The 26,477-nt window shown below is 37.5% G+C and overlaps 1 non-coding gene across 1 annotated transcript; it reads right to left on the reverse strand.

The window, feature by feature from the left end:
• Nucleotides 1-17,488: 17,488 nt before the first annotated feature.
• Nucleotides 17,489-17,595, reverse strand: LOC131174317 (small nucleolar RNA R71). Its single transcript, XR_009144565.1, has one exon. It is a non-coding gene; the product is annotated as a small nucleolar RNA R71 (small nucleolar RNA).
• Between the last annotated feature and the right edge of the window lie 8,882 nt (nt 17,596-26,477).

The raw sequence follows: 26,477 nt of genomic DNA on the forward strand, positions 1-26,477 counted from the left end.
TTAACCCATAATTTGTTCATGGGTTGGAAGCATTTATCAATTTTGCTTGTAGTAAGCTAGAATTTATGGACAGGAGTAAAATAAGATGTCCATGTACAAAGTGCATAAATCGAAAGTACCTACCTATTGATGATGTCAAATTTCATCTTGTTAGTAAAGGGTTTAGACCAAATTATCTAGAATGGATTGCACATGGTGAATCATTGAGTTCTTCAACGTATGCCATTAAGGGCAATGTTACAAGGCAAAAATGTGTCAAGGGTGACAATAACCCATATCGTAATATGGTGTTTAGTGCTGCTAGTCCCTAGTTTGAAAACATTATAGTGGATGCTCCTTATTCAGATATTAAAGATGATACGTGGAAGAACCGTCGAATCCAAAAACACTAAAATTTTATGACATGCTAAAAGCAGCTGAAGAGGAACTACGGCTTGGTTGTGAGAGGCATTCATAATTGTCTGCCATAGCTCGGATGTTGCATATTAAGTCAAAAAATCATTTGTATGAGAAATGCTATGACTAGATTGTGAATTTCATGAGGGAAGCATTACCAAATGAAAATAAGTTTGTTGATAGATTTTATAAGATGAAGAAGCTTGTACAGGGGTTAGGTCTACCTGTGGAGAAAATTGACTATTGTAAGCTTGGTTGCATGATATATTAGGGGGAAGACAGTATTTTAACTGAATGCAAATTTGTGACCAATCAAGATACAAGCCTTAGAGGGGATCAAGTAAGGAAAATGTAGCATGTAAGAAAATGCACTATTTTCCTTTAACACCAAGGCTTTAGAGACTTTATGCTTCTGAGGCAACAACTGCAAAAATACTATGGCATGCTAAGCATAACATGGAAGATGATGTCATGTGTCATCCATCTGATTCTGAGGCATGGAAGCACTTTAACAGCACCCACCTAATATTTGCAGTTGAAAACTAAAATATGATGCTGGGATCATGTACTGATGGATTTCAACCATTTTGACAATCAGGATAGTGGTATTCGTATTGGCCAGTAATAATTAGCCCATACAACTTGCCTCCTGGTACATGTATGAAGGAGCCTTATTTGTTTTTATTGGTAATAATACTTGGGCCATAGAATCTCAAGCACTAACTAAATGTCTATTTGTAGCCACTAATCACTGAACTAACTCAGTTGTGGCAATTTGGGGTGCAAACGTATCTAAGAAACAGAATTTCCAAATGTATGTTGCTCTAATGTGGACAATTAGTGATTTCCCTGCTTGTTCAATGTTTTCCGGGTGGAGCACCACTGGGAGATTAACATGTCCATATTGTATGGATTATTCATATCATTTTTGTTGAGTCATAAAGGGAAAATTAGTTAGTTTGACAATCATCGTAAGTTTCTTCCACAAAATCATCCATTTAGATGAAACAGGGTAAATTTCCTTAAAGGAAAAGCATGCATGAATGAGTCTCCTCCAATTCTGAGGAACAAAGACAATTTTTTGCAAATAGAAGATTTAGGACTTAGGAAGGTAACGGATAGTGATGGTGAAGCGATCAATGCTACCATAGCCAGAAACATTGGTTGGTGAAAAAGGAGCATATTTTGTGATTTGCAATATTGGTCTTCCAATCTCATTTAACATAATTTAGATGTTATGCACATTGAGAAAAATGTCTTTGAGAATACTTTCAACACAATGATGAATATTGAAGGGAAGACAAAGGATAATGTAAAAGCAAGGGAAGCTATGGCACATTTATATCATAGCAAGGAGTTAGAGAAAGATGTGCAAACGGGTAAATACCCTAAGGCTTGCTATGCTCCTTATAAACAGTAGAAGCAAAAATTATTCGAGTGGGTGAAAAGCCTTAAGTTTGTAGACGGTTATTTGTCCAACTTGGGAAGGTGTGTTAACATGCAGAAGTACATGCTTTTTGGTGTGAAGAGCCGCGATTGTCATATGTTTATGCAGAGGTTATTACCAATTGCATTTCATGAGTTCCTTTCGAATACAGTTTGGTAAGCATTAATTGAGTTGAGCTAATTTTTCAAAAATCTTACTTCTACAAATATTAAGGTGTAAGATATGAAGCATCTAGAAGTAGAAATTCCCATTATGATTGGTAAGTTAGAGTACATATTTCCTCCTGCCTTCTTTGACTCAATGGAACATATTCCCATTGATCTACCGTGTGAGGCAAAAATTGCAGGGCTCGCACAATCTCGATGGATGTATCCTTTTGAGAGGTAATAGAGAATCATTATTTTTCTTTTTATGTTTTAAAATACACCATAAACTTTCCTTAAGTCAATTTGAATATAATGTTTGGCATTTTTAGATTTTTGCAACATCTAAAGAAAAATGTAAAAAACAAAGCAAAAGTAGAGGTTCAATATGTAATGCATACTTAGTCAAAGAAGCATCCAATTTTTATGCGTATTATTTTGAATCTCACAACATAAAGCGGGATCGATAAGTACCTCGTAATGATGATGGTGGGGACAATGATGAAATTAAAGGAAATTTATCAATATTCAAGTATTTTGGTCGACTGTATGGTAGAGCTAAGACAATATGGTTAGGAGATGATGAATATAAAGCTACCCATATATACGTTCTACTAAATTGCCCTAAAATGGATATACATGTAAAGTAAGTTTATCGAAACCCAAAAATATAAGTTAAATCTCTCAAAAGTCATTTGTGAAGTTTCTTTTCCCTCTAACAATTACCCAATTTATTTATATGTCAAGTAAGTTCCAAACTGAATTATGACAGACATCACATCATATCAATGATGCAAAGGTTAATGAATTAATAGAAAAAAAATTTACAGATTGGTTTAAATCTTATGTAAGTCTATATTTATATAAACCATTCCATTGTCTAAATGTAACTAGTAATGTAACATGTGATAATAAGGATTTAAATTGTCTTCAATTTATTAGGCAACGAGTTCAAACATCGATAATAAATTTATTAAGGATTTAGCAAAGGGACCATTGAGAAGTGTAAAATCATATCCTATATATTTCATAAGTGGATATAGATTTCACTCAATCAGTCATGGTGCTGATCAATCCACGATGAATGGTGGAGTCTGGATTAGGGGGTCGATTTATGGTGACACCACTAATGATTACTACGGTATCCTGAAAGAGGTGGTTCAACTTGATTACCTTATGTTACCAATAAAGAGAGTTGTTCTCTTCACATGTGAATGGTTTGATATAACTCCATATGTGGGTATTAAGGTCCACAAACACTATAAGTTAATTGACATCAAGCACAGAAAAAGATTGAATAAATATAAACCATTCATACTTGCTTCACAAGTTGAATAAGTAGTTTACATCCCTTATTCGATCTTGAGAACAACCAAGGCTGACTGATATGCAGTGTATAAAGTGAAGCCTAAGGCCATTGTCATCATGCCTCAAACAAATGTAATAGAGCCAATACCTGACCAAGCATTCCAAGATGAGGCAATACAAGTGTTACAAATTGATACAGAAGTAGCAAAAATGATCCAAGTAGTGAAGAAGAGGAACAATTGGATGAGGAAGTTTTATTTTCATCATCAAAAAGTGAAGAAGAAGATAAAGATGAACTTCATGTATATGATGATGATAGTGATAATGAATAAATTGTATTGTACTATATACATAAACTATTAATGTATTTAATATTTTGTCATACTATTTTGGCAATGTACTTTGGTTTACTAATTTGTATATTGTAATATTCTTAATTATATTATTGTTTAAAAATTTTATGAACTGTGAGCTTGTAAAAAAGGAGATACATATAATAGTTGTGTAGGCCAAGATGGCAATATTTTTATTGTAGGTTGTGTTGTTGAAATTTGGGCAAATTCAAAGTTTAAGGGAGACTCTGCCAGATTTTCGATAGAAATGAGATTTTTTTTTCTTTCAAATTAATATTTTATCTCATGTTTAAGCATTGTACAGATATGGTGCGGGGCAGATGATACACTTGTATTATATAGATATTTTTAAGCACATTTGTATACTATTTCATACCATTTAGGCAAGCAATCTCTTGCATAGTCCTTAATTTCATTAATTTTTGTGATTTCCATTGACAAACCCTCAATTCCATGTTTTCTGCATTATTTTAGGTGTTTGGATGAAGTTCCAAGGTATAGGAGTACAAAAGAAAGCTTGGAAAAACACAAAGGGAATAGAAGTGTTGCTGATACACTATACACAGGCCGTGTAAGCAAAGACACAGACCTGTATAACCTGCTGCCAAAGGAAAGCTGAGAAAGACAAGAAGAAACACAGTACACGGGCCGTGTACTCAGATCTGTGTAAATCATAGCAACCCGTGTAAGTCTCTACCTGGCTAGGTTTGAAGAATTCTCTGAAGAACAAAAGTACACGGGCTATGTACTTCGACACGTGTAACCAGCTGCTCCCTGTGTAACCTTCTGTGACATTGCGAGATGCAAACCTTCAGAACTCCAGTTAGTTACACAGCCCTGGTACGTTCAGTGATACACAGGCTGAGTATTAATCGACAGCCTGTGACACCCCTTACCCGTCTATAGTGTAGTCGAGTAAGATATGCCACACTGTGTACCGGAACACCATATTTTATCTCAATTATTTTTATCCTTCCTTAATTTATTTCTTTATGATGATGAAATTCAATTTGGAAGATTTGACTCATTTAAGTCATTTATTGAAATTATAATTTAATTTGGGGTTCCGAAAATTTTATAGAAAATCCGGCAGAGTGTCAAAATAGAGAAAACAGTTCTTTAGAACCTGTGCAAAACACTCCCAAATATTCATCCATATTCTCAAACTCCAATAACGATCAACATGGTCTCAATAATTTTCAACATTCACAACCGTCTCAAGTTTTCAACATGAATCCACAATTTCATTCAGATCAAAATCAAATTTAATTTCATGAAGATATTCTCAAATTATATTAATTAACGAAATTTTACAAAATATGTACATTAACATATGATTACATAAATTTACTATTTACATGAGTTCATAATTTACAAATCACAAACTACTACCTATTACAAAATGCAAAAACCAAATTTCAAAAGGAACCTAAAGGTCCTACCACTGATGCACTGCAGATGAGAGGTGACTCTGACTCTATGCAGATCTGTGAACTCACCCAGCCTGTGGTCTGCTGGGCTCTCTGTCAGTCTCTCCAGAATCTACGCATGGCAAAAAGTGACACGCTAAGCAATAATTCTTAGTGGTGCTAATGACAAAATAAAGAGAACTAAAAAGAAATAAATATGCAGTGTGTATATTGATATCTCATGCAGATAAATTTTTAGTAATTACTTGTCGTCTTATTTATTTGGTGCTTGTTATATCTATTATTTCATTAAATTTATCAACTTTTATTTTTGGTTGCCCAAGTAACCTATACTGGATGACTGGACTAGATAAATGAGTAAACTAGCACTGGGTACCAAGTACCTCGGGCCGTCAAACCATCGGTCACATAGTATTTCCCGGTGTGCAACAGAACAGCTGATAAGCTGTAATAACATTAGGCATAAGGCCAAGTATCATTATAATATCAGAATGGCTAAAAGTCATAAAATCATAAAATGGTATAATGCCATGTGCAGTACTGCTATATGAACTCTATTGGCATGCCAACCTATCCAAACCAATCTTACTAGGTGTACTAGGGCATATTACCAAGTTATTTATTTAATTTTCATGCTTTACATGTAAGGTTACTATTCATTTTACTATTTAGATCAACTTATTGACTTTTCAATGCATAATAGCTACATAAGTCCTAATCACATAAATTTACCACATTTTGGTTCCCAAAAGTGTTGGCATTAGTTGCCAATCCATACTTCTAACCAATGGTGAATAAATCAGAAATTTCAGTTTTGGGTGCTACAGTTCACTGTTCCATTAGGCCATTCTACAGTGAGAATTTGGCCAAATGTTCTTCATAAAAGTTGTTCCTTATTGTGTCTAGTTACATTTACTTTTTTGAATCACTCCATTTGGAGTTTTGTAACTCAAGTTATGGTCTAAACACCATAACTGGCCGGATTGCAATTTTTCTAGAATTTCTGGGCAGAATCAATTCTGTAGTTTTTGTACACTGATTGTAGGTCAGTTTTTCGATATGTTATGGTCAAAATTTGGGTTTGTTTTCTTCATTAAAGTTGTAGGGCTATATCTCAGCTTTCTATTGGTAAAAATTTAGGTCAATTGGACTTTTCTACACTGAGTTATGACCATATGAATAAACACTGTTCATTTGGTCATTTTCCAGGGACTGCATATTGGTCACCCGGAGTAGGTCAATTTTTAGAGCCACTTGGGTTGGTTTTATGGGCAGGGTTCCTTCACCAAAATTGTGGCATCATGTATTTAGTTTCACCTCTAATTGGCCTTGCACTAATTGGAGCTACACAAGTTCCGTTAAGGCTCTCTAAACACACTGGACTCCAAGAGTCCAGACTGCAGCAAACAAGGCAGCCTACCCTTTCCAACATTTAATGACTCAATTTACTTCATATTCAGATTAAAGCTTACCAAATGGTCACTATTTGACCATTAAAATTTTCCTACACCATTATAAGGGCAAAACCTCAATTTGCTCAAAACCCTAAATTCTCAATTTCTCTATTCTTCCATTAACTTACAATTTAATGTACCAAATGTTAAGTTCATATCAAGGGCAACTTATATACTCATTTAATCCAAAAAAAATCATCAAGACCCTAATAAGTCCATGGCTGCTGAAATTTGTAAAAATTCAACCATGCAAAATTTATTTAAATTAGCTAAATTTCACTCTCAATTCATGTTCTCTATGACATATACACAAAATAATTAAGATTAATTGGAACTAACGTTGATTTAGCTAATTCCCAAAGCTTGAGAACTCCTCTTTTTCTCTTTCTTTTTACTGCCCAAGACTTACTCTAGGTGTAAGGATAAATACTTGTGAAGGGAAGCTAGGGTTTTGGGGTGATTTGGGTGGTGAACTCAAGCTTGATCAAAGCTCCCATGGAGGTTTTCCTTCCTCTCTCACTTTCTCTCTCTCTTTAGTGCAGCTGTTTTAGATGAAGATGGGGCTACTAACCTTTTGTTTTTGTTTTTATCTCATTTTTTTGTTTCATTTTTATCCCTTTAGTTAATTTATTAAATTGTGATTGGGTGGAGATTTTAGTTACATCATGCTTATGTCAAAAATATGACTTTTATTTCATTTTTCTTTTCTTTTCTTTTCTACTCATTTTTAATCAAATTTTTAGCAATATTTATTTACATTTTACGTCATAATAATTATTTACTTAACCGAACAAGTCGGCCAAAAATCATCTCTGAAGACGAAATGACCAAAATACCCTCCATTTGGCTTATTGAGCTAAAATCGTTTGTACCGATCGAAAAATTTTTCCAAGCCTTTTCTTAGCATTCTAATGCCATAAAAACCTCAATGACTCTTCTCTGGAGTCCCAAAAATTATTTCATGAATTTTCTCCCGGGTTTAGGGCTTCTAGTTGCGAAGACCGCAACTTCCCACTGGGTTACCCATCGCTAGGGCACCGGCTCATTTAACTTGGTTGTATTTTATTTCTAAAATTTTTCCTAAATTTTTCTTATTATTATTTGAGTTAATTATGGTTCCTCACTTTAGATTACATATTTTTTCCAAACATTCTAGCTATCCAGACTAACACCGGTAACCTGAACAGTAGAAGGTACAGAATTGCCACAGTGAGGGTATTACAACTCTTTCCCTCTAATTTGAATTTCGTCCTCGAAATTTACCTAATGCAAACAGTTGAGGGAACTATTGTCTCATCGTCTCTTCACTTTCCTAAGTTGCCTCCTCGGTGTTGTGGTGCCTCCAAAGCACTTTCATCAGTGGAATCTATTTATTCCTCAACTCTTTCATTTCCCGAGCCAGGATCCGTATGGGTTCCTCTTCATATGTCAAATCTGGTTGTACTTCAATTTCTTCCATAGAGATGACATGTGAAGGATCTGAGTAGTATCTTCTTAGCATAGATACATGAAACACATTGTAGATCTTGTCTAGCTCTGGTGGTAAAGCTAGCCTGTAGGCCACTGGTCCCACACGTTCAATGACTTCATATGGGCCAATGAACCTAGGGCTCAACTTACCCTTTCTTCCAAACCTCAATACCTTTTTCCATGGTGAGACTTTGAGAACCACCTTGTCGCCAACTGCATATTCTATTTCTTTTCTCTTCAGGTCGGCATAGGATTTCTGTCTGTCAGAGGCAACCTTCAAATTAGCTTTGATTAACTTTACTTTCTCCTCAGTCCATTTCACCAGGTTTGGCCATACCAGTTTATCTTCGCCCAATTCAGTCCAACACACTGGGGTTCTATATTTCCTCCCATATAATGCTTCATACGGGGCCATTTGGATGCTAGTTTGATAGCTGTTGTTGTATGCAAATTCTACCAGTGGGAGGTATCTATCCCAACTTTCCTCAAACTCGATGGCACAACTCCTTAGCATATCCTCAAGGACCTAACATATATTTCATGCTATTATTATCATTTCAGTTCAATATTTGTATTAATTCAATTGGTTTCAATGTTTACCTGGATTACTCTTTCTGATTGCCCATCCGTCTGAGGATGGAAAGCTGTGCTAAAGTGGAGTTATGTACCCAAGGATTCATGCAACTTCTTCCAAAATCTTGATGTAAACCTTGGGTCTCGATCAGATATGATGGAAAGTGGAATTCCATGCAGTCTAACTATCTCACTGATATATAATTTTGCTAACTTTTCCAGTGAGTAGTCAGTCCTAACTGGCAGAAAGTGTGCTGACTTTGTCAATCTATCCACTATCACCCACACTGTATCATGCTTCTTCTGGGTGAGAGATAGACCACTTACAAAATCCATGGTGACTCGATCCCATTTCCATTCAGGTATGCGTATAGGCTGTAGCAAACTCGATGGAACTTGATGTTCTGCCTTGACTTGCTGACATGTCAAGCATTTAGTCTCATAGTCAGCTATGTCCTTCTTCATATCAAGCCACCAATAATGAAGCTTTAGATCATGATATATTTTTGTACTTCCTGGGTGCATAGTATAAACACTGGTGTGTGCCTCTTTTAGAATACTGGCTTTCAATTCCTCATCATTTGGTACACATACTCTTCCATTGTAGTACAGACACCCATCTGCTTTTACCTCATAATCAGTTGCCTTCCCTTCTGAGATTTTGCTCATAGTAGCCATTAACTTTTCATCTACCTTCTGCCCATCTAAAATCTATTGTAGCAGGTTTGGCCTCACTTGCAACTCAGCCAAAATAGCTCCATCTTGAGCCAAAGATAGACGGGCATTCAATGATCTCAAAGCTGTGATGGATTTTCTGCTCAAAGCATCTACAACTACATTTTCCTTCCCTGGATGGTAGTCAATCACACAATCATAGTCTTTCAGGAACTCAATCCATCACCTCTGTCTAAGGTTGAGCTCCTTCTGCGTTGGCAAATATTTCAGACTTTTGTGGTCTGTGTAAATGTAGCACTTTTCACCATACAAGTAATGCCTCCATATCTTCAGTGCGAAGATAATTACTGCAAGTTCTAGATCATGGATAGGGTAATTCTGTTCATGTGGCCTTAGCTGTCTGGAAGCATAGGTGACCACCTTCCCCTCTTGCATCAATACACACCCTAACCCATTATGCAAGGCATCACTATAGACCATTAAGTCCTTTCCCGACACTGGCTATGTTAACACTAGTGCCTCTATCAACATAGCCTTCAACTTCTCAAAACTGGCCTAACACTTGTCATTTCAGTCAAATCTGACATTCTTGTGTAACAACTTGGTCATTAGAGCAGCTCTTAAAGAAAATCCCTTCACAAACCTTCTATAATAGCCAGCTAGCCCCAAGAAACTTCTGACCTCAGTTGTATATCTGGGAGGCTCCCATTCCATCACTGCTTTTATTTCTTGGGATCCACTCTAATCCCATCAGCTGACACTATGTGTCCAAGGAATGCAATCTCATTCAACCAGAAGTTGCACTTGGACAACTTAGCATATAGCTTCTTTTCTCTCAAGGTTTGTAGGACAATCCTCAAATGCTCATCATGTTCTTCCTTGGTCTTGGAATACACCAAAATATCATTAATAAAGACCACTATGAACCGATCTAGGTATGGATGGAAGATACGGTTCATAAGGTCCATGAATGCTGCTGGTGCATTTGTTAGGCCAAAGGGCATTATATCACCAGGAACTCATAATGCCCATACCGGGTCCTGAATGCAGTCTTTGGCACATTTGCATCATTCACCCTCAACTGATGATACCTAGATCTGAGATCAATTTTGGAAAATACTCCTGCTCCCTTCAACTGATCAAACAGATCATCAATTCTAGGCAACAGATATTTGTTCTTCACAGTCATTTTATTCAACTACCGGGAATCGATGCATAACCTCAAAGTCCCACTGGAGCTCCCCATGGTGACACACTGGGGCATATGAACCCCTTATCCAATAACTCCTGCAACTAGATTTTCAGCTCCTTTAACTCAGTAGGTGCCATCCTATAAGGAGTAATAGAGATTGGTGCTATACCCGGCAGTACTTCAATAGCAAATTTGACTTCCCTTTTTGGTGGTAACCCAGATAATTCTTCAGGGAACACATCTGGGAAGTCTCTTACTGTGGTTATGTCACACAGATCTGGCTTAGCCTGCCTAGTATCCACCACATGTGCTAGGTAGGCTTCACAACCTTTTTTTATCAGTTTTCTTGCAACTGTGGTTAAGATGACATTGGACAAAAAATCTGTCCTTCCCCCCACAGCTGTAATCTCATCACCCTTAGGAGTTTTCAAAGAAATTCTCTTCAATTTACAATCAACCATTGCCTGATGACATGACAACCAGTCTATTCCCAAAATCACGTCAAACTCATGGAAAGGCAATTCAATCAGGTCTGCCAAGAATTTATACTCCTGAATCCTTAATGGGCAACCTTTGTACACCATGTTTATCACTACACTATGGCCTAATGGATTAGTGACCAGAATGTCTTGGTCACTCTCCCCTACTAGTATCCCCCTTTCTACAGGTAAGTTGATGCATATGTATGAATGAGTGGATCCTAGATCCAATAATGCATATATAGATGTATTGGAGAGGGAGAATGTACCCCTTATAACATCCAGGGCATCTTGCTCCTCCTGAGCTCTCATGGCATAGGCTCTAGCAGGTGCTCTAGCCTCTGGCCTCCCGGCTTGCTCAGATGCAGGTCTTTGTGATGGACCAGATTTACCGGACTTCCTACCCCTTTGAGGTGCAGAGGCAGGCCTATCTGTTTGTGCTGGAGCAGCTGTGGCAGTTATGCGTGGACAGTTCCTTAACTGATGCTCTGTCGACCCACACCTTAGGCAGGCACTCATCACTTTCCAACACTCCCCCTTATGCCACTTCAGGTAGTGTGGACAAGCAGAAGATGTTGGGGCTGGTCCCCTGAACACTGTCCCTAGAAAGCTGCTCACTGATGGTGTGGACTGGCCTCTCCTAGGTGTAAACTGTGACCTGGGCCCCTAGGACTGACCCTGACCTTGAGGCTGACCTGAACTCTGAGCAGATGGACCTCTGAACTTCTTTCCAGGTGCAGGAGATGAGCTAGACTGACCTAGACCCCTCTTCTCCTGTCTCTCTCTTCTGGTCTGCTCACTTATTTTGACTTTCTCAACTTTTATTGCAACTTCCACTAACTTGGTGAAGTTTGTGATTTCCAAGGTAGTGATCATTATCTTTATGTTGTCATTTAGTCCCTCTTCAAATCTTTTACACCTCTCGACCTCATTAGCGACTATCTCCCTTCCATAACGGCTCAGTCTAACAAATTCTTTTTCACATTCTGCCACTGTCAGCTGTCTCTACCTCAGGTTAATAAATTCTCTTCTCTCTTCCAGATATACACTACCCACATACTTATTTTTGAACTCTAAGAGGAAGAAGTCCCAGGTTATTTGTTCTGGCTACACTTCACTAGACACTATATCCCACCATTGATATGCATCATCTTGCAGTAGTGATACAGCAGCTTCTAGGTTTTGCTCTAGGGTGCAATGGAGTTGCTTTAAAACTCTCCCTGTTCTGTTCAACTAGTTCTCAGCTGCAACAGAATTATCTTCTCTCTTGCCAAAGAAATCCACTGCTCCAAATTTCCTCAGTTTTTCCATATGGGATTTCTGCTGTGGAGGTCATGGTGGTGGCATTACTCCTGAAATTTCTCTGAAAAACTCGGTCATTTGCTATAACATGGCCTGTGGAGGCTGAGTAGGCTCTACTGGAGCTGGTGAAGTAGGTTCTCCCCTACCCCTAGTCTCAACTATTACAGGTGGAGCATGACTCTCCACTTCCTCCTCAACTGCCCTCTGTGACGTGGGGTCCATATCCTAATCAAAATAAGAAAACAAAAAAGATTTGCATTAGTGTCACCTCAACTCTTACAAGTACAATGCATGGTATGGACTCGATCTAAACCTAGAAACGCCTAAACGATGCTCTGATACCACTAAATGTGACACCCCTTACCCTTCTACAGTGTAGCCGAGTAAGATATGCCACATAGTGTACTGAAACACTATATGTTATCTCAATTATTTTTATCCTTAATTTATTTCTTTATGATGATGAAATGCAATTTGGGAGATTTGACTCATTTAAGTTATTTATTGAAATTATAATTTAATTTGGGGTTCTGAGAATTTTATAGAAAATCCAGCGGAGTGCCGTCTAAAAATGGAGAAAACAGTTCTTCGAAACCTGTAAAAAAACACTCCCAAATATTCATTCATATTCTCAAACTCTAATAACCATCAACATGGTCTCAACAATTTTCAACATTCACAACTGTCTCAAGTTTTCAACATGAATCCACAATTTCATTCAGATCAAAATCAAATATAATTTCATGAAGATATTCTCAAATTATATTAATTAATGAAATTTTACAAAATATGTACACTAACATATGATTACATAAATTTACTATTTACATGAGTTCATAATTTACAAATCACAAACTACTACCTATTACAAAATGCAAAAACCAAATTTCAAAAGGAACCTAAAGATCCTACCTGATGCACTGCAGATGAGAGGTGACTCTGACTCTATACAGATCTGTGACCTCATCCAGTCTGTGGTCTGCTGGGCTCTCTGTCAGTCTCTCCATAACCTACGCGTGGCAAAAAGCGACACGCTAAGCAATAATGCTTAGTGGTGCCAATAATAAAATAAAGAGAACTAAAAGGAAATAAATATGCACAGTGTATATTGATGTCTCATGCAGACAAATTTTTCATAATTATTTGTAGTCTTATTTATTTGGTACTTGTTATATCCATTATTTCATTAAATTTATCAACTTTCACTTTTGGTTGCCTAAGTAACCTATACTGAATGATTGGACTAGATAAATGGGTAAACTGGCACTGGGTACCAAGTGCCTCGGGCCGTCACACCATTGGTCACATAGTGTCTCCCAGTGTGCAACAGAACAGCTAATAAGCTGTAATAACATTAGGCACAAGGCCAAGTATCATTATAATATCAGAATGGCTAAAAGCCATAAAATCACAGAATGACATAATGCCATGTGCAGTACTGCTATCTGAACTCTATTGGCATGCCAACCTATCCAAACCAATCTTACTAGGTGTACTATGGCATATTACCAAGTTATTAATTTAATTTTCATGCTTTACATGTAAGGTTACTATTCATTTTACTATTTAGGTCAACTTATTGACTTTCTAATGCATAATAGCTAAATAAGTCCTCATCACACAAATTTATCATATTTTGGTTCCCAAAAGTGTTGGCATTAGTTGTCAATCCATACTTCTAACCAATGGTGAATAAATAAGAAATTTCAGTTTTGGGTGCTAGAGTTCACTATTACATTAGGCCATTCTACAGTGAGAATTTGGCCAAATGTTCTTTATAAAAGTTGTTCCTTATTGTGTCCAGTTACATTTATTTTTTTGAATCACTCCATTTGGAGTTTTGTATCTCAAGTTATGGTCTAAACACCATAACTGGCAAGATTACAATTTTTCCAGAATTTCTAGGCAGAATCAATTTTGTAGTTTTTGTACACTAACTGCAGGTCAATTTTTGGATATGTTATGGTCAAAATTTGGGTTTTTTTTCTTCATAAAAGTTGTAGGGCTATATCTCAGCTTTCTATTGGTAAATATTCAGGTCAATTGGATCTTTCTACACTGAGTTATGGCCAAATGAATAAACACTGTTTATTTGGTCATTTTCCAGGAACTGCATATTGGTCATCCGAATTAGGTCAGTTTTTAGAGCCACTTAGGTTGTTTTTCTGGGCAGGGTTCCTTCACCAAAATTGTGGAATTATGTATCTAGTTTCACCTCTAATTTGCCTTGCACCAATTAGAGCTACACAAGTTTAGTTAAGGCTCTCCAAACACACTGGACTCTAACAGTCCAGACTGCAGCAAATAAGGCAGCCTACCCTTTCCAACATTCAATGACTCAATTCACTTCATATTCAGTTTAAAGCTTACCAAATGGTCACTATTTGACCATTAAAATGCTCCTACACTATTATAAGGGAAAAACCTCAATTTGCTCAAAACCCTAAATTCTCAATTTCTCTATTCTTCCATTAACTTACAATTTAATGTACTAAATATTAAGTTCATATCAAGGGTAGCTTATATACTCATTTAATCCAAAAAAAATCATCAAGACCCTAATAAGTCCATGGCTGCTAAAATTTGTAAAAATTCAACCATGCAAAATTTATTTAAATTAGCTAAATTTCATTCTCAATTCATGTTCTCCATGACGTATACACAAAATAATTAAGATTAATTGGCACTAACCTTGATTTAGCTAATTCCCAAAGCTTAAGAACTCCTCTTTTTCTCTTTTTTTTTTACTGCCCTAGACTTGCTCTAGGTGTAAGGATAAATATTTTTAAAGAGAAGCTAGGGTTTTGGGGTGATTTGGGCGGTGAACTCAAGCTTGATCAAAGCTCCCATGGAGGTTTTCTTTCCCCTCTCACTTTCTCTCTCTCTTTGGTGCGGCTATTTTAGATGAAGATGGGGCTGCTGACCTTTTTTTTTATCTCATTTTCTTATTTCATTTTTATCCCTTTAGTTAATTTATTAAATTGTGATTGGGTGGAGATTTTAGTTACATCATGCTTATGTCATAAATATGACTTTTATTTCATTTTTCTTTTCTTTTCTTTTCTACTCATTTTTAATTAATTTTTTAGCAATATTTATTCATATTTTGTTTCATAATAATTATTTACTTAATTGGACAAGTCGGCCAAAAATCATTTCTGAAGACGAAATTACCAAAATGCCCTCCGTTTGGCTTATTGAGCCAAAATCGTCTGTACTGATCGAAAAATTTTTCTAAGCCTTTTCTTGGCATTCTAATGCCATAAAAACCTCAATGACTCTTCTCTAGAGTCCCAAAAATTATTTCATGAATTTTTTCCTAGGTTTAGGGCTTCTAGTTGTGAAGACCACAACTTCCCACTGGGTTGCACATCGCTAGGGCACCGGCTCTTTTAACTTGGTTGTATTTTATTTCTAAATTTTTTTCTAAATTTTTCTTATTATTATTTGAGTTAATTATGATTCCTCACTTTAGTTTAAATATTTTTCCAAATGTTCTAGCTATCCAGACCGACACTGATCACCTGAACAGTAGAAGGTACAAAATTGCAACAGTGAGGGTATTACACAGCCAGCTTCCTCATTTCGCTCCAACTGCATTTTTTTGCAGAGAGAAGAGACTCCTAATGCCTTAGGGACTCTGAAAACCTAACCCTAGGCCGTTTAATATAAATAGAGGCTGCAGACAACAGAAGAGAGGGGAGGAGACAAGGGGAAATCCTAGAGCCATATAATCACTTTCTCACAACCGTCTAGAAGAGCAGGACATCAGTATCAAGGAGGAGCCTTCAGCACAAGTTTCACAAGATCAAAGCTGCAGATCCTCTTTGGTTCTTTCATTCTATTTCTTTTAGAGGATTTTCATTGTCTTTTACTTTATTTTTATCATGTTTGCTGAATTCACCATGAGTGAGTAATTTTCATATTCTGGAATTAAGAGAGTAATGCTTGTAATCATTATTCTGGATAAACATTAAGTTTTGTTTATTAAATTTGAGAATTATTCCTTGATTTAATTTCTTGTGATCCTAATGCATGCTATGTGTTGGTACCCACTTAGTATTGATTACAGATATTAATTGAAAGACTGAAAGGTGAAGATTAATATTAGAAAATCAAGATTTTGAACCTAGAAAATCTAACCTAGAGATAGCCTGATGACCTTTGTGGAGTTTCGAAATTAGTCAATGATCTTAAAGGGTTTTAATTAATTTAATCGCCACGAAAGTAGGATTTAGGTTAATTAAAATACACCCTAGGTGCCTTGAGAGAGGACTTAGGATATCTTAGGATTAATTTCCATCAAGGCAAACGATTCTCAATCCAGTAAATAGACAATATTACATCCATAATAAGATTAAAGTGTGAAATCTTAATTCCGAAATTATTCTAAAATAGACTATTCCATTTTAAGTTTATTATTCTAGTGTTTAAAATAGACAAGTTTCATTCTCTCATTTTATTCGACAGCCTAGACGGTCAAAATCACTGTTTAGTTTGGTATTTACTAATTAAATTCCTCGTGAGATGATACTCTACTTACTACTTTATTACTTGTTCACGATCCGTGCACTTGCAGGGTTATAAAACCAGCAAAAAAGTTTTTAGCGCCGTTGTCGGGGAACTTTAATTTTAGTAATATTAGGTGATAAGTAATTTAGCTGATTTAGGCATTTTCATTTTTTGTTTAATTTTGTTTAAATTGTTTTATTCTCTTGTTCTTTCTCAAGTGATTGGTTTGGTACATGACTAGACCAGAACAAGACTAGAGGAAGAAGTCTTTGATTTGGATCCAGAGATAGACAGAACCCTAAGAACTATCAGGAGGGAGAGGAAACATGAAGGACAAGATCAAAAAAATCCAGAAATTCCAAATATGGCAAACAATAACAACAACAGGCCGAGACTCTTGAAGGATTATGGAGCTCCCTCTATACAATGATTCCAACCTAGTGTTACAAGACCCACAGTGGATACCAACAATTTTGAATTAAAACTATCATGGCTCCAGATGATCCAACAGACCCAGTTTGGAGGTTCACCAACAGAAGATCTGCACTACCACCTCCAGTGCTTTCTCCCCCTTTGTGACACATTCAAGATGAATGGAGTCTCTGATCAAGCTATAAGGCTCAGAGCATTTCCATTTTTCCTTCGAGATAGAGCAAGGAAGTGGTTACTTTCTCAACCAGCTAGAACATTCACCACTTGGGAATACCTCTCATGAGCTTTTCTAGCAAGGTACTTCCCACCTGCAAAGACTGTAAGGTTGAGAGTTGAACTCAACACCTTTAGGTAGAGGGAAGGTGAATCACTCTATGATGCATGGGAGAGATATAAAGACCTACAAAGAGAATGCCCACACCATGGCATAGAAGATTGGCTTCTGATTTAGAACTTTTATAATGGGCTACTACCCTCTACAAGGAGTACAGTAGATTCAGCAACAGAAGGTGACCTAATGGAGAAAACAGTGGATCAAGCACTTGAACTTCTAGAGAGGGTTGCATATCACAATTATGAGTGGTCAAATGAAAGGGTGAAAACAAGGAAAACAACAGGGATCCTAGAAGTGGATGCCCTAAGCATGATAAATGCTCAATTTGACCAGCTCACAAAGAGGCTTAATAAAATACAAGCCAATGCTATAGGGATGAGCAGTCAACACGATGACAGCTGTGGAGGAGGAAACATGGGTTCAGAGTATAACAGCTTCAGTGAACTCCCCATAAAACAAATGAACTATGTGAATAACGGAGGGAACTTCAACCAGAGATAGCCCCACAATCCATATTCAAATACATACAACCCTGGATGGAGGAACCACCCAAATTTCTCATGGTTAAATTCACAGAATCAGCCAATGAACAAATAGCAAGGGTATAGACCACCAGCGCCCCCGGGATTTCAGAATAGAGGACAGAACCCTACATAGCCACCGCTACCCCCTCAGAGCCAACAGCCTGAACCAAGGTCAACTATGGAATCCATGATGGAAAGCTTCCTAGCAGCCTAGCAATAGTAAAATGAAGTGATCAAACAACTAGCTTCCAGAATGGACCAACTTGCCATCTACAACAAGATGCTTGAAAATCAAATTGCTCAGCAAGCAACATCTTCAAGCAAAACTGTTGGTAAGCTGCCTAGTCAACTAGAGATGAACCCAAGAGAGCATTGTAAGGCAATTACATTGAGGAGTGGAAGGATTTTAGAATAGTCAGAGGAAGAACCAACTGAGAGAACCTCTAATAAATCTAAAAACCAAACAAAGGAGAAAAAGGAAGAAGCTAAAGAGAAGCAAGAAGAGAAAGCAAGGAAGGAAAAGAAGCTACCAAAGTCATATCAGCCTCCTATACCCTTTCCTCAGAGATTCCAGAAAGCCAAATTGGATAAGCAGTTTGGAAAGTTTCTAAAAGTTTTGAAGAAACTCTATATAAACATTCCTTTTATGGAAGCACTCTCTCAAATGCCATATTATGCCAAGTTCCTCAAAGACATTTTATCAAAGAAAAGAAGGCTGGAGAACTATGAGACTGTTTTGCTTACAGAGGAATGCAGTGCCATATTGCAGAACAAGCTACCACCAAAACTCAAGGATCCAGGAAGCTTCTCTATACCTTGTCTTATCGGTAACATGAATATAGACAAAGCCCTCTGGGATCTAGGTACAAGTGTGAGTCTGTTGCCTTTGTCAATATGTAAGAAGCTTGATGTGGGGGAACTTAAGCCTATAACAATTTCATTATAATTGGCTGATCGATTAGTGAAATATCCTGTGGGCATTCTAGAAAACATTCCTATCAAGGTGGGAAAATTTTTTATCCCAGTTGATTTTGTTGTACTGGAAATGGAGGAGGACATCTTTCTATAATCCTAAGAAGACCTTTTTTATCAACTTTTGGAACTGTCATAGATGTTAAGAATGGACTGCTAACTCTCTAGGTAGGAGATGAAGAAGTGGAGTTCAACCTATTCAGCGCAATGAAATACAAACTTGAACCTGATAAATGCTTCAAGGTTGGTATAATTGACAAGCAAGTTAAAGAGGAATTCATTAAAGCACACCCTCAAGATCCTCAAGGAGCATCCATCGTGCACAACCACAAAGTAGAGAAGGAGAACACAGAGATTGCAGCTTGTGCGCAATCCTTGATAGCTAATCCACCCCTACTATTGGCTCAAGTTTTCGCTATAAAAGAGTTAAAGGAGGAACAACCCAAAGGCAAGCTTTAGGAAAATACCAAATAGGTAGAACTGAAACCTCTTCCCTCTACGTTAAGGTACGCATTCCTGGACTCAAATTCTGAATATCCTGTTATTATCAATGCTAGTCTATCTGAAATAAAAGAGGAAAAATTATTAAGGGTACTTAGGACCCATAGTAAGAGCATAGGGTATAAAATAGAAGACCTGAAAGGAATTAATCCTTCCATTTGCATGCATAGGATGCCTATCGAAGAAAATAGTAAACCTACTATTGAACATCAAAGGAGACTTAACCCAAACATAAAAGAAGTGGTAAATTCTGAAACTATTAGATGCAGGTATTATATACCCGATCTCTAATAGCAAATGGGTTAGTCCAGTGCATGTAGTGCCTAAGAAAGATGGGACAACTATCATTCAAAATGCAAACAATGAACTAATCCCTACTAGGGTAGTTACTGGTTGGTGCATGTGCATAAATTATAGAAAATTAAATAGTGCCACCAAAAAGGACCATTTTCCTCTTCCTTTCATTGATCAAATGTTAGAAAGATTAGTAAAAACATTCATATTTTTGCTATATAGATGGGTATTCGGGATTCTTCCAAGTTCCTATTCACCTAAAAGACCAAGAATAGACCACATTCACATGCCCTTATGGAACATTTGCATATAGAAGAATGTCCTTTGGTCTTTGTAATGACCCCGCTACTTTTCAAAGATGCATGATGGCCATTTTCTCTGATTATATTGAAAATATTATTGAGGTTTTTATGGATGATTTTTCTGTCTATGAAACTACTTTTTATGATTGCCTAGCTAACTTATCCAAAGTATTGCGAAGATGTGAAGAATCAAACCTAGTCCTAAATTGAAAAAAATGCCACTTCATGGTAAAGGAAGGTATAGTTCTGGGACATTTGATATCAGAAAGAGGAATTGAAGTTGATAAGGCAAAAATTGAAATCATTGAAAAATGCCACCACCAACATTAGTCAAAGGAGTATGAAGCTTTTTGGGATATGCAGGCTTTTACAGAAGATTCATTAAAGATTTTTCCAAAATAGCTAATCCACTTACCAACTTGTTAAGTCAAGATGTTCCCTTTGATTTTAATGAAAATTGCCTTGTCTCCTTTAACAGGATCAAAAAAGCCCTGATTTCAGCACCAATAATGCAACCACCGGATTGGGAGCTACCATTCGAAGTGATATGCGTTGCAAGTGACTATGCAGTTAGAGCAGTACTCAGCCAAAGAAAAGATAAAAAGCTCCACGCCATTTATTACACTAGCAAGATACTCGATGACGCACAAATCAATTATGCTATCACAGAAAAGGAATTTCTAGCACTAGTGTTGCAATTGACAAATTCATATCCTACCTAATTGGGTCAAAAGTCATTATATTCACAGATCATACTGCCATCTGGTACCTTTTGAACAAGAAGGAGGAAAAACCAAGGCTGATTCGATGGATTTTACTTCTGCAAGAATTTGACCTGAAATCAAGGACAAAAAGGGATTCGAAAATGTAGTAGCTGACTATCTCTCCAGGCTGAAACTGGAATACATAGGGGACATCGAGGATTTGCTAATTGATGATTTATTTCCTGATGAAAAATTACTAGCATTCTCCCAAGCTTCTTGGTATGCTGACTTTGTTAATTTTCTTGTATGTAGGGTATTGCCTCCAAAAATGACTTATCAGCAAAAGAAGAAATTTCTGCATGATGTGCCGTTTTACACATGGGAAGAACCTCTGTTGTATAAGAGATGTAATGACGGGCTAATAAGAAGATGCATACCTAAAAAGGAAATAGAGAGCATTCTGCAACACTGCCATTCATCATTATATGGAGGACACTTTGGCATCACAAAAATAACAGCCAAGGTTTTGCAAGCGGGGTTTTACTGGTCACATCTGTTTAAGGATGTAAGGTCCTTTGTGCTATCTTGTGATCAATGCCAAAGAACGGAAAACATTTCAAGAAGGAATGAGATGCCCCTGCATGGTATACTTGAGATCAAACTGTTTGATGTCTAGGGAATAGACTTCATGGGCCTATTCCCAACTTCCTTTGGAAACAAGTATATCCTAGTTGGTGTTGACTATGTGTCAAAATGGGTAGAAGCAGTAGCCACACCAATAAATGAGGCAAGAGTGGTAATAAAATTCCTCAGAAAGAACATCTTCACAAGATTTGGCTCACCAAGAGAGATAATCAGCGATGGAGGAAGTCATTTCTGTAATCGACAATTTGAAAATTTATTGAAGAAATATGAAGTAACTCACAAAGTGGCAACTCCTTACTATCCTCAAACCAATGGCCAAGTTGAAATTTCAAATCGGAAGCTAAAACATATCCTTGAGAAAATAGTCAATCGCTCATGGAAAGACTGGTCCATGAAAATAGATGATACATTGTGGGCATACTTCACTGCATATAAAACTCCCATTGGAACAACACCCTTCCGCTTGGTTTATGGGAAAGCCTACCACTTACCCATCGAACTTGAACACAAAGCCTATTGGGCCATCGAAACCCTAAACTATGACCTTAAAGCTGTTGGCAAAAAAAAACTTCTACAGCTCAATGAGTTGGGAGAGATTAGATAGGACGCCTATGACAATGCCAGGATCTTCAAGGACAAAACCAAAAGATGGCACGACAGGCACATCTCGAGGAAGGAAATCAAAGAAGAGGATCTTGTCCAGTTGTTCAACTCTAGATTGAAACTCTTTCAAGGGAAGCTGAAATCAAGATGGTCCGAACCTTTTAAGGTAAACCAAGTCTTCCCGCATGGAGCAGTAGAAGTGTAGAACAAAACCTCAGGCACATTTAAAGTCAATGGGTGGAGGCTGAACCTTTACTTTCAGGGAGAACCCATTAAGAAGGGAGTCAATTGCACATTCGAAAACCCTCCAGATAGACTATGAATAATAAAAGTAAAGTCCAGCTAAAGACTATAAACAAGCGTTTTTTGGGAGGTAACCCAAATTTTTCTAAATTTTCCTCCTTTCCCTTTCTTATTTTGATTTTTGTTCTATATTTATTCGTGTTTTATTTTGTAGGACCCCCAAGATATCAATTCTGGAAAAAGAAAGGAACTAAAAGCAAGAGAGGAGAGGAATCATCAAGTCAAAATCACACAAGAGGAAATTGAACAAAACCGAGGAAGTAATCATGCTGTTAATTCTTGTATTCATCTCATTTATGTAAATAGGAATGGTCTAAGCACTTGATTTAAAAAAAGGGAGGGGGGGGGGGGGGGGGAAGGGTGTTACACAGGCCATGTAATGATTTACACGCGCTGTGTAACATTCTAGAGCTCGGGAATAAGGCTACATAAGGCTCTAGGAAGTTACACGAGTCCCCGATGTAATTTGCACAGGCCGTGTAACATATTCAGCAAGACAACTTGAGAGACAGGGAGTTACATGGGTCCCCGAGCTAATTTACACAGTCCGTGTATCTTAGCAAAAGTTAAAATTTTCAGACAGAAAATTACACGGGCCTATATGTCAGGACCCATGTAGTGATATATGACCCGTATATCATGTTGTAGAATCAACTCCTGAGGCATGAAATGCGCGAAACGAAGGGTCGCAATGACCCTTTAAATTCACCTCTTGTCCTTAAACTGTTCCCCATGCCAAAACCCTTCCTCTCCACTTCTCCTAGCCTATAAAAACCTCTCTAATCTCCTCTCCCCTCACCAAACCCTAGCTTTCCCTCTCCCAGAGTCACCAAATGCTCCTGCAAAGAGACCAGTAAGAAGAGTAGGCTCTTCCTCAAAGCAAGGAAGTAGCTCCTCACCCTCACCCCCTCAATCATCACCACAACGCCCAAAAACAAGGGCAGCACCACCTCCACCACCTCCACTGCAACCCCAACAGCCACCACAGCTGGAATTCTCCATCCCTTGGGGATTCCACAATGACACCCACAGAGATCTATGCACCCGGCTTCACACCCGAAAATTAATCTCCACAAAATACATGGATTTTGGGCTACTGGAACAAATAGGGCTATAAGATGAAATCAGCGGACTCCTTGACAGCATTTGGTGGATAAGATTTGCCCAACTCCAATTTCCTGCCTATCGGGATACCACATTAGAGTTTTTGGGGAGCTTCAGGGCCACTTTATGGCCCACAGATAGGGAGGACAGGGGCAAAATTGAATTTCAGCTCCTTAGTGTCGATCGGGTAATGAATATGGATGAGTTCAAAGCCATCTTTGGATTTGACAGCACCGAACACTAAGAGATCCTGAGAAATCGAATGGTCTACAACAACATTGACTTTTGGCGTTCCATAACCCCGAACACAGAGCCTTACAACTCCAACAAGTCAAAATCTACATCATCTAGTCTTGCTCTACGTTACATGCACTGGTTAGCCGCACACACTATCATGGGCTACAGTGATAGCTTGGGTGTAGTGAACGCTAACGAACTCTTCTTCCTTTGGTGTATGGTCACCGGGTAATGCTGTAGCACTGGATTCTTCTTCTGCAACCACCTTCTCCACTTATCTCACCAGCCTACAAGGCAAATCGTGCTTGGTGGCCTTATCATAGCCATCGCTCTCCACTTCATATTCGTTCCAGGTCATCACAGGCTGCGCTCTATCGCTGGGACCTCAAAGATCGATTAGACCATCTGTGTATCCATGGGGATATGTAAGAAGGTCTGCAACACCTGCTACCTAATTGACTCCAAAGGGAATGTCATCCCTAGGAGAGACGAAGCACGAGAAGGCCCCGGTGAACCCTCACATTCCCAGGAGGAAGCCCAAGACCCACTCCATCACGAGTCTCCTGCTCGAGTGCCTCCATATAAACCACCACCTGCAGACCCAGTCCTTGCATACCAACAGTGTATGGAGACCACATTCAATAACAGAATGCAAGCACTCGAGGACAGCCTTTAGGAAGCCCATAACAAGCTGGACATGATACTGGAGAGGTTCGATGAAGACGAACCATCATCACCTTCAGAGACCTTTTAGAGTTAGAACTATAGGATAGCTTCTTTATTGTATAAGTTCATATACCTTAGTCCTAAACTGCACTTTTAAGTCTGCTTTACTTGCTTTTTGTTCAAACTCTCAAATTCTTAATGCATAATATGCTTTCTCATAATTTCTATGCTATCTTTCAATTTTGCATACTGTGTTTACATTGAGGACAATGTTTGACTTGAGTTTGGGGGTACAAGGTCATTCCATGCATTGCATATCATTACATTGCTTAAAATTATATATATTATACTTATGTATCAAAATTCTAGAAAAATTTTGCAAATATTGAACCTTGAGTTTCTGAAACTTAGAACTATAACTAAAAATTCTAGTGAGCTAATAATTGGACTCCATGGGAAAGAGGAATGAATGTATCTAGATAGGAAAAAAAAAAGCTTCAATATGTTGTTTGTGAAAAACTTAATCACCTTAATGGAGCTAAACTAGTTAAACCCCTTCATAGCTATTAATTTATCACATTGAACTTGTAAAATTAGGAGAAAATTTTTGAGATACAAACAAACCTAAAAATGCCTCACCAGCTCTAGAACATGTCTCTTGGACCTATTAAGGCGAAACTCTAGTATATGCTTGATAAAGAGATGATTAAGGCATTCTTTGATATAATCTCACTAAGCCTTAGCCACCCTTAATTAAAATATATATCCCTTGTAGCCAATTTAAAAACCATATCTATTCCTTAGAATTTATTGCTTACGCATATTATTTACCTAGCCCCTAGCCTAAACACCTACCCTACCCTTTTGAGGAAACTAAATGCATTAGTAAAAAGTATATTAAGTGCAATAATAAAAAAAAATATGAAGAGAGGATGTAGAACTAAAAAAAAAAGAGTGCAGGTGTGCAATTGAAAAAAAAAAAGAAAAAAAAAAAGAAGAAGAAGTCCCAAGATAAGTATCATGGAAGCATGCTTGGCACTATAAGAAACCAAAAGCCCTTCCTCTCCATACAAAATCAGTAGAATAAACTTAGTACACTTGATATTTTATGCATACACGCTATCCTCATATTTGCATTCCCTAAAAACCTTTCATTGGCAACCAAGTCATTATCCCTTTAGCCCCATTACAACACTTTTAAAGACCTTTTGATCTTTTGAAAAGTGTATGCTACATTAGTGGAGATAGAAAATTGAGATATGCCTATGGAGTTGGAATTGAGCCACTCCATCACAATTATCCATAATAGAGGCAAATTTGGGGGAGTAAGTATTTCTCAAGTCAATCCTGACAAAATAGGTTATTTGTGACTTATTAATAGCCTTGCATAAAGGAATAACTAGTTGAAACACCATGAAGGGAGAGCAAGTTCTAAGCAAGCAGCTGTTAAAACCCTTACGTCTTGAAAGAGGGTAATTGGTATGAAGGATTGGAGGAGTTCAATTATGTGCTTATTGAATTATTGGTTATATTCCTAAGTTATCCCCTAAAATATTTTTTAAAACGGAGTTTTGTTTTACTTGAGGACAAGCAAAAGTTTGAGTTTAGGGGGGGTATTTGATACACTTGTATTATATAGATGTTTTTAAGCACATTTGTATACTATTTCATAGTATTTAGGCAAGTAATCTCATGCATAGTCCTTAATTTCATTAACTTTTGTGATTTCCATTGACAAACCCTCAATTCCATATTTTTTGCATCATTTTAGGTGTTTGGATGAAGTTCTAAGGTATAAGAGTACAAAAGAAAGCTTGGAAAAACACAAAGGGAAGAGAAGTGTTGCTGACACACTTTACAAGGGTCGTGTAAGCATAGACACAGACCCGTGTAACCTGCTGCCAAAGTAAAGCTAAGAAAGACAAGAAGAAATGCAGTACACGGGCCGTGTACTCAGACCCGTGTAAATCATAGCAACCTGTGTAAGTCTTTGTCTAGTTGGGTTTTAAGAATTCTCTGAAGAACAAAAGTACACGGGCCGTGTACTTGGACCCATGTAACCAGCTGCGCCCCATGTAACCTTCTGTGACATCGCGAGATGCAAACCTTCAGAACTCTAGTT

Source organism: Hevea brasiliensis, chromosome 15 (genome assembly GCF_030052815.1).
Source record: "Hevea brasiliensis isolate MT/VB/25A 57/8 chromosome 15, ASM3005281v1, whole genome shotgun sequence".
NCBI lineage: Eukaryota > Viridiplantae > Streptophyta > Magnoliopsida > Malpighiales > Euphorbiaceae > Hevea > Hevea brasiliensis.